This window comes from Rhinopithecus roxellana, chromosome 3 (genome assembly GCF_007565055.1).
Source record: "Rhinopithecus roxellana isolate Shanxi Qingling chromosome 3, ASM756505v1, whole genome shotgun sequence".
NCBI classification, from domain to species: Eukaryota; Metazoa; Chordata; class Mammalia; order Primates; family Cercopithecidae; genus Rhinopithecus; species Rhinopithecus roxellana.
Window position 1 is genome coordinate 136,522,974 of NC_044551.1, and position 15,192 is coordinate 136,538,165.

The window sequence follows — 15,192 nt, forward strand, 5'->3', positions numbered from 1 at the left end:
AAACACATCCAGAACAAACAAGATGTATTTATCTTCTATGGAGACAAGTCCAGGATCTACAGTCAGGAAGCTGGAGACCCTCAAGAGCTATTGGTGTAGTCCCAGTCCAAATTCAAAGGTCTGATAAACAGGAAAACTGATTTTTATGGACTGGACTGAGTTGCATCTCCCCAAATTCAGGTGTTCAATCCCTAACCCTCAATGTCATGATATTTGGAAATGGGGCCTTTGGAAAGTAATTAGGCTTAGATAAGGTCATGAGGATGGGCCCTTATGATGGCATTAGTATTGTTATAAGAGGAAAGATCATCGAACTTGCTTCTTTTCTCTTTTTCTCTCTCTACCATGTGAGAACACAAGAAGACAGCCTCCATCTAAAAGCCAGGAAGGGAGCTCCGACTGGGGAACAAAATCAACTGGCACCTTGATCTTGGACAATTCTGCCTCCAGAACTGTGAGAAATAAATTACTATTGTTTAAGCCACACAGTCTATGGTATTTTTGTTATAGTAGCTTGAGCTGATTAATAAACTAATGGTGTAGTTCTAGTTCAAGTCTTGATGTCTGAGGACTAGAAGAAACAATGGTGCACTTCCATTTAGAAAGCTGACAAGCTCTAGAGGTAGGAAGAGCCAGTGTTTCCGTGTTTTTTTTTACTCAGTATATATATTTGTATTTTTTGTAGACACGGGATTTCACCATGTTGGCCAAGCTGGTTCCAAACTCTTAACTTCAAGTGATCCACCTGCCTCAGCCTCCCAAAGTGCTGGGATTACAGGCATGAGCCACCACGTCCACCTATGTTATATTGACTTATATATTATACCTACAAACGTTGAGGACCTTTTCTAAAATGTTTTAATTTTTCTTTTAACTGTGAAAAGTATTTTAAAACTGAAGAGGAGAGGTATACGTAGTCTATTATTTTATTCATATATTTATCATTTCTGTTTCTTTACTTTGTTTCCAGTTGTTTTGAGCTTCTGATCAAATCCGCTTTGTGAAGAATTTATTTTCACAATTATTTTAGAGCAGGCCTTCAGATAATGAATTATCTTAGTTTCCCTCCACTTCAGATGTCTTTATTTCATCTTAATTCTTGAAGAATATTTTCACGGGATACAGAATTCTAGGGTAATAGTTCTTTTCTTTTTAGCATTTACACTTCCCCTAGCCACCGTGGATTCAGATGAGATTTTCACAATCATTCAAATCATCATTCTTCTCCAGGTAGTACAATATTTTTCTTTAGCTGATTTCAAAAACTTTTCTTTGTGCTTGTTTTTCAACTATTTGATTATGATCTGTCTGGTCCTGGATTTATTTATATTTATCCTGTTTGGCAGTTACTGAGTGCATTAAAGCTATTGATTTTTAAAAATTATTATTTGAGACGGAGCGTAACTCTGTCTCCCAGGCGGGAGTGCAGTGGTGTGATCTCTTCTGACTACAAGCTCCGCCTCCCGGGTTCACGCCTTTCTCCTGCCTCAGCCTCCCAAGTAGCTGAGACTACACGTGCCCGGCACCACGCCCAGCTAATTTTTGTATTTTCAGTAGAGACGGGGTTTCACTGTGTTAGCCAGGATGGTCTCGATCACCTGACCTTGTGATCTGCCTGCCTCAGCCTCCCAAAGTACTGGGATTACAGGCGTGAGCCGCGGCGCCTGAACTAAAGCTATTGGTTTTTATGTTTTACCAAACTTAAGATGCCTTTGGCCATTATATTTTTCAAATATTTCTTCACACCACACTCTTTTGCTTCTCCTTCTAGAACTCCAATGACATGAATGTTAAAACTTTTGGCATTGTCCCACAGGTCCATGGGATTAGGTTCATTTATTTTCCAATTAATTTTCTCTTTACTGTTTGAAATGGATAATTTCTAATTATCTATCTTCAGATTCACTTATCTTCTACTTTGTCATCTCTATTCTGCTATTGGACTTTTTCAACAATAATGAGGTTTTTCTTATTCCCATTTGTTAATTTTTAGTTGTAAAGTATGTTTTGCTATTGTTTTGATCTATGACTTTGTTGAGATTTTCTATCATCCTATTCATTTCAAAGAGTGTTTGCCTTTACTTCTTGTATCATTTTTATAATAGCTATTTTAAAGTTCTTGTCAGATAATTCTGATTTCTATGTCATCTGGCTGTTGGTACATGCTAATTATCTTCTCCCATGACATTAAGTATTTTCCTGGTTCTTCCTATGCTGAGAAATTTTGAATTCTGTTCTAGACATTTTAAATATTATGTTATGATTGTCTTAGGTCTTGGTTAAGTCCTAAGAAGAATGTTGACATTTAGTTTAGCAGGCAGTCAACTTAGTGAACTCAGTCCCCAAGTTCTGCCTAGCCTTTTGAGGGTTGTGGTTTTAGTGTCATTTCCATTTTCAAAGTCTTTGAAATGAAGTTTATATCTTTCTATGTTTGCTACACCCAGTGGCCAGTCTGAGATTTTGGTGTTGCTCTATGTGTTATTTCTGTTTCCAGAGTTCTTAGTATAATATTTAGTGTCAGATTCATGTGCACAAATTTCGGGGGTGAGACCAAGAGTTTGTTAGCAACTTAATTTGTTGTCTTCCCAAATTTCTCTCTCTCCATTGATGTCCCCAGTAATTTCTGTCCAGAAAGCTGGAGATTTCATGATCCTTCTCCACTGTGCACATTCTATTACTGCAGCTTCATCCAGGGCCAAGCAGCAGGAGGACAGAGAGATAAAAAAGAAACAGGGATTTGCCCTTCCCCCTTGAAGCTACAGCTCCTATGGCTGGAGAGGAAGGTTATCCTCCCTCAGAGCAGTAAAGCATGTCTCTTGTTGTGACACCGTTGCTAACAGGACACTCCTATCCCACAAGTCTGAACCAGAGAGTTTCTTTTGGAGCTTTCTCTATCTATCCTAATGCCCACTTCCAAGTTTCAGGATGCGTCGGGTCCAGGTCAGGGAGGGAAAAAACATGCATGGTAAACTCAACACTAGTGGTTGATTCCAAATTCTAGTATTCTCCAATTTGTCTGCTATTTACTTTTCATAGTCCTTAGACAACTACCCAGTGCATTCTCTCGAAAATTAATACCTGTATTCAATGATAGATAAGGATGAAGTATGCTTACTGTGTGTTGCTCAGAATCAAAAACCATGGTTAAGTTTTGAAACCAACCTTACGACCTGTTATATATGGAACTATGCAATACTAAAATGTGCCAAACTGGAATTTTCTTTAAGCTGTGGTAAGTTTACTCTTTGTTTTAATATAAGATCCTTAATATAAGATTCTTTACTATAAATACAAGCTATTTATAAAAACCCAGATCCAATTTAGTTATGTAGTTCAAGAAATATTTATAGAACAGCTACTTTAAGCAAGGCAATTTACTAGGCACTACAAGGTATAATGCTATTTCACCTGGAGTCAGGGGCAAAACCAGTTGTGTGGCAGTATAGAAGTCAATATATAATAGATTCCCCATCGTTAGTATGACAATTCTTTCACTTGGGAAGATACAGCCATATTTGTTATCTTACTAATTTTAGCCTTGTGTCCTTAACTCAGCAGGCAGTCATGTTTATAATACTAAGAAAAATATTATTTTGACAGATTCATAAGCAATTTCTTCAAAACTCTGTGTTAGGCCTATTTTTCATCAAATTGTTGAAAAGTGTTCATATTTTACCTCCCTGATCCATGACTCTATTTTGGTATTCAATTATACAATTCAGCTGCTTCCTTCTTAAGGAGTGGGAAGCTGAGTCATCTTTTGCCGTATCATTAAAGATTATTTTCCTGAACTATTGTGAATATTATTAATTGGTTTATTTACTAGTTTTGTGAAAAATATTAGCAAATTCAACATGTGAGCAGTCTTTATTAACCAAGACTTCAAAAACCAGACAAAATAAACAAAATCCTTAGGAAGATTTCTTGATGAAAGCAACATAGATTTTTCTTCTTATCAGAATATTTAGAACTACTTTTTGGCTTAAAGACGAAAAAGGCTATTATCAGGAATCAATAACTGGAAAATAACTGATGAATTAGAGAATGACAGTAATATTCAATATGCTGGTGTTGTTGCCAAGTCTAAGTTCTGCCCAGAGGAAGTATAACAGTATGTTAAACAAAAGTCTCTGAATGCTTTAGAAATAAAATATGGGCATCTGTAACTAAGGAGTTTGTTAAGGCAATAGATGTCTTTCACTATAAATTGAGAAGGTTAAACTTTCCCCAAACTCTGTCCCTTGGGAATGAGAAGACTTTAAAATCAAATAGATCAGAATAAAAATCTGTCTGTAATTAATTCTGGTTTTGAAATATTGGCCAAGATTCTTGGTTTCTCTAAGTCTTGGTGTATTCATCTATAAAATGGGGATAATAATAAAATTTAATTCATAGTGTTGCTATGAGGATCAAATAATATAAGAAGAAAGCTTAATGCCTGGCACATAATACCCAATAAATGGTCATTATTATTGCTAATAATGATAGAGCTCAGTATGTTTTCCACACAGAGAGATTAAATCTTTAAGAGTCATGGATATCTCTGGGGAAATATCTCTGTGAATCGTGTATGTGGCAATGTGATTTATTTCTTTATTTTAAAAATCTTTTTATCATCTTTATGGAGCAAGGTATGGTATGTATGAATTCTGAGGTTTCCAGAATTCCTTAATTAGAAGGGACACCAGTCCAGTGAAGTTGTGTTTCTGTCCATTCATCCTATTCCCTGCAATGCCTGCTAATTAAGTTTTTCTTCACTCATTTATTCAATTGACCAATAATACCCCAAATGCCACGTATCATATTAGGCACTTTAAATAAATAAATGATGAATACACAGCCCTTATCTTTGAAGGATACCCAATCTGTGGCAGGAAGATATGCACTGACAAAAAAGTTTCAGTGGTAAACTGAAGACATTTTGTATCTGCTCATGAGAACCAACTACTAACAATCCAGGAATCCTGCAAGCTGGTTGTTGAACACTGACATAACTAAAAAATTAAATTGTGTAAACTTAAAATTAAATAATTTATATTAAAAATACAAGTAATAAATATCAACATTCATCACTTGAACATTATTTTACTACAGCATTCATTGTTATTTTACTACTATCTATGCTTTTGAGTTTATTTACATTTATTATTTCTATATCCTGAAAATCCTATGTAATGTTTTCCTACTGCACATCTCATTCCACTTCTACATTTTGTTATATCATGGTGGTTGCTTGAAATCAACCATGTTAGATTACTTGCACCATGGAATTTGGCAAACATGGCAAACTAGGGCTTTTTTCCCCTCAAGCTATGTATGTTAGACAGTTACCCAGCATAATATTGAAACTAACTATAGCACACTGCTATATGTGTCATCAGAAAGTAATGACTTGCTGTAGGAATACGAATTACGTGAGCAATGAACCCCTGATTGTAGAAATCAAGAAAGGCTTCATGGAGAAGTAAATGTTTAAATTAACTTTAGAAAAAAAATTGGCACTTTAACAACTCCAAGGAACAGAAAGGATCTTAGAAAACAGTGACAGACTATATTACTGTTCTAAGGTATTCACTCCCCCTTCTTGTTTTAGATCACTTTCATTGCTTTTTGACTTACTACATATTTACTATGAACAACGCTGTTAAGTTCTTCATATATATAAATGCATTTAATTCTTACCAAAAATAAAAAGAAAAAACAACTATGAGGTAACTATTACAATATTTAATTTTAACAAATAGAAATCTTAAGCACAAGTAAGTTAACTTACCCCTGATCACACAGCTGCAAAGTGTGGTTAAGATTTCACAGCTTTACTCCTTATCACTAGGTCACCCTCCCTCATTCATACTATTAATACTCTATGAAAGGGCCAAGACATTCAAACTGTGAATAGAGCGCTCTTTTCTTTCTAAGGGCCAACATGTCCTTCTTTTTTAAAAGGACCACAGTGTTGCTTTAATCTGGGGAAATTTCTCTTTCATTTTAAGAGATGCATCACTTTTCAAATCACTGCTAGCTCTAATAAAAACCACCTACTTACAAGAACTCTTTTCGGGGGGAATATGGTGCTATTTTGATTGTTTTGTCTTATTACTTTGACTTAAAATGTTCTCTTCAAGAATGTTGGAGATTAAACATTATTAATTTGCTAAAGATCCATACTGTTAATACGATTATAATACTTGCCAGGGGAAGAATCAATTTTTTGAAAGAGAGCTACCATCTTCGTGTTCATTTCAACAAATTAGAATCTAAGGTGCTTTCTTATCAAGAGTGTGTACCATCTTGTTGAACATTTCCTTCACTTTAGTTTAGCTTTTCTTAGCATCTCCTTCACTTCTTCACCCTCCAAACGTTCTTATCCCTCACATTATCTAAATTGATACAGGGTAAAATGGTGTTTACTAAGGTGAAGCATGAACAAGAACAGAGTTTTCCAGAAATTTTTTTTCTTTTAAGAGCAAAATTATTTTTATATAGGAGTTATTTCTGTCTTTGAGAATTGCCACCTGATGATGAATGGAAGTTTGTTGAGAGTTTACATATATCCATACTAGATTTCACTCACTGAGCTTTCTTTAATATAAACAAGCATAGAATTTAGGAATTATGCTAAAGAAAAAATACCATAAATGATGGAATAACTTGTCCTGATGATTAAATTTAGTTCTAAGTATTCGGTTTAGAAAACTATTTTTAATATCTCTGTTTTCAAAATTGGTCTAGTAGAAGACACTAACCTCTTTTATTTCTTTATAAGCTCACATCTTTTTCAGTCATATTTTATGTATACATACACACACAGACACACACACACACATGAAAGTGCACTTTATTTTTTATTCAATTGTTACTTTAGCAGTGTCTGCAATTAAGAACCAGCTTACTAAATGAACTGTAATTATTGCAAATTGTGGTAAGCACCAGTAATTAAAATGTTGCAGTAGTGCTAGCCAGCTTTGCAACATGCCCTTTGAGAGAAGCATAAAATGATATTATGTCTTTAACTGGTATTTGTATTACAGATGAGAAAACCTGGAAATTCAGACCTTTAGAATCCTTTGGCTGAGACTTTAAAGCACAATGTGAAGTGGGGATTAACAGTTATCCAGTGAATTCAAACTGGGAAGATAGTCAATTTGGTTAATTCCACAGTGAAAGTGGCTTATTCTTTCAAATGTGCAATCTTTAGGGCATAAACATACATGGCTTCCCCATGGGGGAAAAATTGAACAATAAACTCTAATCTCTTCTTTGTGTTTTCAGGATGCTAATAGTGAGCCTTCTGGGTACAAAAGCAGGAGGGAACTCCTTCAGTACACACCCATCTTTTGAAGATCCTCACCCAGCTGCTATCCCCAGTGAACCCTCCAGCTGTGTAGTCATTTGGCAGGGTGCACTGTTACGCATAACTTAAAGCTATGTGTGTGTGACTCTAAAACAAGTGGTGAATACAGATTGTCCACATGAAAACCCCCAAATGATCTGCAAGTGAAAAAAAAAATGTAACCAATGATTTGATGACCATGAAAATGGCCCAAATTTCAAATTTAGCTTTGGCTGACCCTATCCATCACCAACATATTTATTTGTTTCTTTTCTGCCTTTGCTCTAGGTAATCCAAAAATGCTCTCTGGTTAACCAAAAAGTTGTGACTTAGAGAAATATATGCTAATATGGATTATCATATATTAACTAATATAAATAACATCAACAGCTATGTAAAAACAGAGCTAATGAATAAGTACTGTGTTTTATAAGATCTAAGTATAAAGTTCTACATAAGGTTCTCAGAGACTATAGAGGCCTGGGGTAAGGAAAAAGTAAAGTCAGGAAGTAAGGTGAAGAGCAGACTTTTGCCATACTATGATGCTGAAACTATTTGGGTCAACAAAAACATTCCAAGAGCAGATACCAATGGATAGGACTTCTGGTCTTGGCTAGGACAGATTATTGGATATGGGAATAATCTTCCCACCATAAACATTTGTGAATCTAAACAAAATATAAAAATCAACTGATTTGAGACATCGTACAACAGAAAATACCAAGGATTTGATTGTTTTTTAACTTTTAAGTTCAGGAGTACATGTGCAGGATGTGCAGGTTTGTAACATAGGTAAACTCATGTCATGGGGGTTGGTTGTACAGATTATTTCATCACCCAGGTATTAAGGCTAGTATCCATTAGTTATTTTTCCTGATCCTCTCCCTCCTCCCACTCCCCACCCTCTGATAGGTCCCAGTGTATGTTGTTCCCCATGTGTCCATGTGTTCTCATCATTTAGTTCCCACTTATAAGTGAAAATATGTGGTATTTGGCTTTTTTGTTCCTGTGTTAATTTGCTAAGGATGATTGCCTCCAGCTCTATCCACGTCTCTGCAAAGGACATGATTACATTATTTGTTATGGCTGCATAGTATTCCATGGTGTATATCTACCACATTTTCTTTATCCAGTCTATCATTGATGGGCATTTGAGTTGATTCCATGTCTTTGCTGTTGTGAATAGTGCTGCAATGAACATACATGTGCATGGGATTAATGGGTTGAATGGTATTTCTGTCTTTAGGTCTTTGAGGAATTGCGGCACTGTCTTCCACAATGGTTGAACTAGTTTACACTCCCACAAGCAGTGGATAAGTGTTCCTTTTTCTCCACAACCCCACCAGCATCTGTTACTTTTTGAATTTTTAATGATAGCCATAATAAAAGGGAAACACCCCTAATTAGCTTTACATTCATCCCAGAATTCAACCTGAGGATATTTTCCACATTACAGCACGGGGAACTAGAGTTCAAACAGACAGCACTGGTCTTTCCAGGCAGAAAAAAAAAAAAAAAAAAAAAAAAAAAGGCAATGGGCGTTCGGGAATACTGAAGTGGCCAAAATTTGTAAAGTACTAGAAAGCAGAGAACAACATAGAGAAGGCGCCTCAGACATTGGCAAGAAGGTCCCCTTCAGTCATTGGCCAAATAATAAGCTGTACATACACAAAGCCTGAGAAACCAGTTACTGAGGGACTGTGAGATGAATTGCAGAGGGTACTCAGTGCTAAACAGGTTGGAGTGAGACTACTTACCAAAAAACCCAATTATTCTATTGAGATACTAGAAAGGTCTTAATGGTAGGTCAAGTCTACTCCTAAAGTAAGGGATCTAGATCAGTTGTAACAAAGCCTGAAAGTAAGCCTCAACAGGATCAAGTTGAGCTGCCAACAAATTGATTGCCTGCTAGAGCAAATCTCAACATTTTGAAAGAAGACAGTATAATTTATATTGTAAACAATATAGTATCCACAATATGCAAAATTCATTAAAAATTTACTAGATACACAAAGAACAATTTTAAACTGTAACTCATAGCCAGGAGAATTTGAGTGAATAAAAACAAACTCATGCATAAACCAAATATTGGAATAAGCACACAGTGACTTTAAAATAGCTATTATAGGCTGGGTGCAGTGGCTCATGCCTGTAATTCCAACACTTTGGGAGGCCAAGGCGAGTGGATCACAAGGTCAGGGGATCGAGACCATCCTAGCTAACACGGTGAAACCCTGTCTCTACTAAAAATACAAAAAATTAACCGAGAATGGTGGTGGGCACCTGTAGTCCCAGCTACTCGGGAGGCTAAGACAGGAGAATGGTGTGAACCCGGGAGGCGGAGATTGCAGTGAACTGAGATTGCACCACTGCACTACAGCCTGGGAGACAGAGTGAGACTCTGTCTCAAAAAAAAAAATATTGTAAATATATTCAAGGACTTACAATAAAAAGATAACATGTGAAATGATGGGAAATCTCAACAGAGAAATACAAAGTAGGAAGAGAAAACAACAAGTAGAAATTTTAAAACTGAAAAATAATATAATTGTAGTAAACATCTCAAACGCATGGGCTTAACAGCAGAGTGGACATTGTATAGGATCAGCTAATCAAAACTGTCCAAAGCACACAGAGGAAACCACTGAAACAGTGAATTAGGGCACAGTGTCAAGTGGTCCAATACACATGTGATAGGATAGGAGACAGGAAATGACAAAAATAATCATGGTGAAAAAACTCTGAGCACTACTCAGCTTTGTGTGGGAGGAATTGACTAGAAAGGAACATGAAAGAACTTTGGGGAAAGACAGAAGTATTTCATACACAATTGTATATATTTGCCAAATTTCATTGAACTATATACTCTTACAGTCTGTTCTTTTTATTGATTGTAAATTATGTCTCAATAAAAAAGAGAAAAAAATCTGAGGGATAATGGCCATCAGTTAGTATCATTACCTGATCTAAGCACCAAAATACTGGCAATTACCTTGTCATTCATGAAATCTTGTATAACTTTAGCTCTCACTTTAATCAACTGTTAGTTTCATCTCCTCCCTTTCTGCTTTTTTACAGCCTCTTTCAGTGATCCTTTTCTTTATCCCACTGTTAAACATTCATGTTTCTAAGTTTTTGTCCTTTTCCATATTTTATCCCTACTTTATGTATTCTTTCAAGGTCTAGGATATGCACAATGCAGGTGTTTAGCATTTGAGAGATTGATGAATAAATGGACATACAAATGAAGAGATTGGTGAGTGGATGGATGGATGGATGGATGGATGGATGGCTAGCTAAATAATGATAGGATACGAGTCATTCAGTTGGCTCCTGGCTATCCAATCATTCAATTTATGTGTCAAGTACTCTTCTGGGTACTGAATATACAATTTTGAACAAAGCAAAAAAAAAAAAAAAATCTGTTTTCTAATGTTTACATCATAATGTTTGTAGTAAAATCTTAGTTCAACTGTTAAACTCAGACTCACACAATTTCTCAAATAAGGGCATACCTACCTTCAATTTGTACCCTCTAAGTCAATGCCAGAGTAAAATTACTAAGATTTATGTATGATTTGTTACTTCTATATCAAATCTTTTTGATATTTAATGTCCATGTGTTTATGCACACTTTTTGGCGTGTTCAACCACATCCTACCTTTACATTCTATGTCCTAGTCATATAACATTTTTGCTGTTCACCACTCTCACTGTGTGTTTTCACATAAGATGGTCATTCAGTCTAGAATGTCTTCTCTCCAACTGCCACCCTCAATGTCACCTATCACAATTCTCATTCATTTTCCAAGACTGCTTAAGAGGTCTCATTCACATTTTCTTGACCTTCCAGATAGCGTCAAGGTTTTCTTCTTAAGGGTTCTTTTCAGTCCTCCCTAGTTCTCTGTGTATAGGTTTGTGTCTGTAAGTTGGGTGTTGGTACAGGTTACCCTGCCATAAACAAAGCATGCAACGGGCATGTAAGAAAGAATGTAGTAGAAAAAGTAGGGGTATTTGGTATGATTACCAAATAAGGCACTGGGTATCTAAAAAATCAAATTCATGAGGGAGCAGAGGGTAGAGTAGAATGTAAGGAAACAGAAGTAGGATCCAGTGTTCCTAAGCAAAGATCTCCGAGGACAGTATGCAAGCCAGCTACCAGGTATAACAGGCTGGGCTCCTCATCCATACCCAGGTCCAAGGGATAGATGAAGGAGCACCCATACCTTTCAGTGTGGAGTACAAAATGCCTACAAACCAATAACTGGCTGACCAAAATTTTTACAAAGATCATTAATGACCAGGAACACCGGGAATGAGGAATACTTTTTGCCTCAAACACAGAAAACTCATGACAAATTTTGACTTCTACTGAATCCTCAGCAGGCCACAAGAATAGTGTTACCATTGAATTGGCTATGTAATATAGGCTGCTGATATGGGCTAGTTTGGGAACATAGGCTGATACCTTCTCTCAAAAGGAGTTTGTTTTATTCATTGTAGTAAGCCTGTTTCTCCATTTAGGCAATGAGGCCCTCAAAGGCCATGTTAAGTTCTACTCTACATCTACTACCATGGATGGCTTATTGTAGGCACTAAAAATTGTCTTTTAATAATAAATTAACAGTTTCCTGCAAGTAGAACAGTATTCACAAAAAGCTTTCTTTAGTCCTTACACATTCATTCTTTGTTTGGAATTATGATAAGTTTTGTTGCCATGATAACACATTGCCAATTAAAATTTTGTTGAGAAAATAAGGATGTCACATTCAAATACCAAATAAATAGGTCACCTCAAACTCAATTAATAAGCTTTATAGTGCATAGACAAATAATCTTTCTTTATTCTATTTTTTCATATCACAAATGATTATTTTAATATCATTTATAATTATTATCTAAATGTACAAAGTCAGTTTTTCACCCATGATAAGTGGAATGGACTTCCTAGACATTTCAAAGCAGTTCCCATGTCATTCAGTAGCACACAGATTCAAGGAGGTATTAACAGATTCATCACATGAAAATAAATTAGCCATCCGGATCTCTCTCAAAGATTCTCAATGCATCCTTCCTTACTAAAGGCTCCAAGAAGTCTATGTGGGGAGAGGTTGAATTTTAACTCACAGATCTCCAAACAGTTTATCACAAAACACTTTTTTTATGACAAATTATCAACCTTTGGAGCACTGCTTTCTGAGGATAACAGTTTAAGGGATTTCTTCTGAAAAGTAATAATTGTTTTCTTCTAGGAAGACATGGAAACATATATAGTGAAATTATAATAGACTTTGGAGTTAGAAGTCATAGGTTCAAATCATCCAAACTAGTTATGACTCTGTCATTCTGGAAAAGTTATTTAACTTATCTGAAGATTATAAAGACTGTCTCACAGGTATAAACTGCTCAATAAATACTGGTTTTATTTTTCTCACTTTATAACACCTCCCATATTCTGATATTGGACCAAATACCGGGCTGCGGGCCCAGCTGGGGTTAGCATCCTTTAAACAATTGGTGAGTCTAGCTCGTAGCACCTGTTCTTCTCGTGAGCCAGGTGGGGCATAGTGATATTGAGACTAGCAAAAGATAAGTGGGGAAGTGGTTATTCCACCCACACATTCTCACATGTTGCAAAATGCAGCTGGTGATTATTCTCTCAAGAGAAGTCTACTAGCATGAATGCCAATGAAAATAAGTCCTTGGGTCCTGTTTGGCACGTGCACCTTAATTACTGACCCCCTGCTCTAGGGAGGTCAACAAGAAAGAAGGTCTCTTCTTTTCTTTGAAACGGTATGAAAATGAAACAATCATAAAATCTGGCAGAAGAGTTAAGGTCAATAATTTTCAAAGAGAATACCTGGAGGGTTCATTATACTATAAGCACTATATAATCAAAAGTTTTCTTTTTCTGTATTAAGCTATTCAATGTTAGTTATAGATCAAAATGTTAAGTGTGTACTAAAACTTTTACATTTTATAGTCATGAATAGATATGTTTTCCACAAATTTTAAACAGATGAAGCTTTAACCTAAGAACCTTTTTGTTTGTTTGTTTGTTTTGTTTTGTTTTGTTTTGTTTTGTTTTGTTTTGTTTTTGAGACAGAGTCTCGCTCTGTCACCCAGGCTGGAGTGCAGTGGCGAGATCTCAGGCTCACTGTAAGCTCCACCTCCTGGCTTCACGCCATTCTCCTGCCTCAGCCTCCCGAGTAGCTGGGACTACAGGCGCCCACGAGCACGACCGGCTAATTTTTTGTATTTTCGGTAGAGACGGGATTTCACCGTGTTAGCCAGGATGGTCTCGATCTCCTGACCTCGTGATCTGCCCGCCTCAGCCTCCCAAAGTGCTGGGATTACAGGCGTGAGCCACCACGCCCGGCCCTAAGAACATTTTTTTATTAGTTTCTTCATTTTAGTTTATCCTAAGAAATGACTAACTAGTATTTCTACCAGAGCACCAACAAATATTTTGGTGAAAGGGGTATCCCTGATTAAAATAGAGCTTCATCTCTCTACGGACACACTGTTCACCCTCTCCCTATCCCACCCCCACCCCACCTACACTCCATCCCAACCCATTGTAAACTAAAAGTCAAAGCACATACCATGTAAGCTGTTTCTCCTTTAGAACAAACTTCCTTGGTCAGATTTCCTCACAAATTGCATCTATCTTTATAAGAATTACAGCAAATTGAGGAATATAGATTAAACCCCACAAAAGACTGAAAATTAAATGTTTAAAAATAAAACTACTTTTTTTTTTTTCTTGGAAATCTAGAGGAATGTCACAAGATTCAGAACTCACATATTTCTAGGGACTAATTCTGTGGTTGAACCTAATGTCAGATATATTATGGCTGGTTGGGTGACTCCAGGAGGAACGAACATCTGAGTCAGGAAGACACCCAGCAAACTCTGCAAATGAAAGGCAACACAGCAGCATCATGCATTCTTTTTCTTTCCTTTTCTTTTTCTTTCTTTCTTTCTTCTTCTTTCTTTCTTTTTTTTTTTTTTTTTTTTTTTTGTAATAAGAATGTGAAGTAGTTCCAGATGGTGTGCAAGTGGCCAGACTCAAACAAGTTGCTAAGCTTGTTGGCATGAAAGAAGCTGCTTAGTGGTGACATACAAGTACAGAATCCCCACAGTCCTGCTTCCTGGTGAAACTGGAGAGAACAAACCAACAATAGAGAAATGAGTACTGTAATTTATCTTGGAGGCCAGTTAGGTTGTTTATCCCAAACTACATTTTGATTCCAGTTACAGTTTAATTATGAGTATTTGTTCTCTAACAGAGACTAAACAAAGGGTAACTATTTTCTTTTATCTTTTTCTTTGTTATGAAAATTTCAGTTTCATGTTTGCCTATGCTGTCTCTTTAAATAGTATCTTATACTATGTGAATGCATTCAGCCCAATTTCTTCCCATTCGCATGAAGTTTCCAAAATAAACAATAAGAAAGATCAGAAGTTTTTACATATAAGAAATGCATGACTTAATAATGCCTTGTGTATTTCTGTAAGCTTTTATTGCATGTATTTAACAAGTCCCTTTGGGTATAAAGGAGACACTACCATGTATCTCTGCCATCAGACTATTGACATTAATTGTCAGAGTTGGGGAAACCCACCAAGTCAAGTTACCCACTCCAGTAGCTACTGTCAAGATGTTTTTGGTTTTGACCATGAAATGGGAAGTTATAAATATATGAAAGGCATGTGGGTGATGTTCATTCTCTTCTGTGTGCCTCATACAGCTCTTCTCCCAGGGCAGTAGCAACTGGGATTTGCCTTCTTGGTTTCAGAGCACATGTGCTCTTTACAAAAGATAATCAGTATTTGCTTTTGCAACTGTTCAAAAG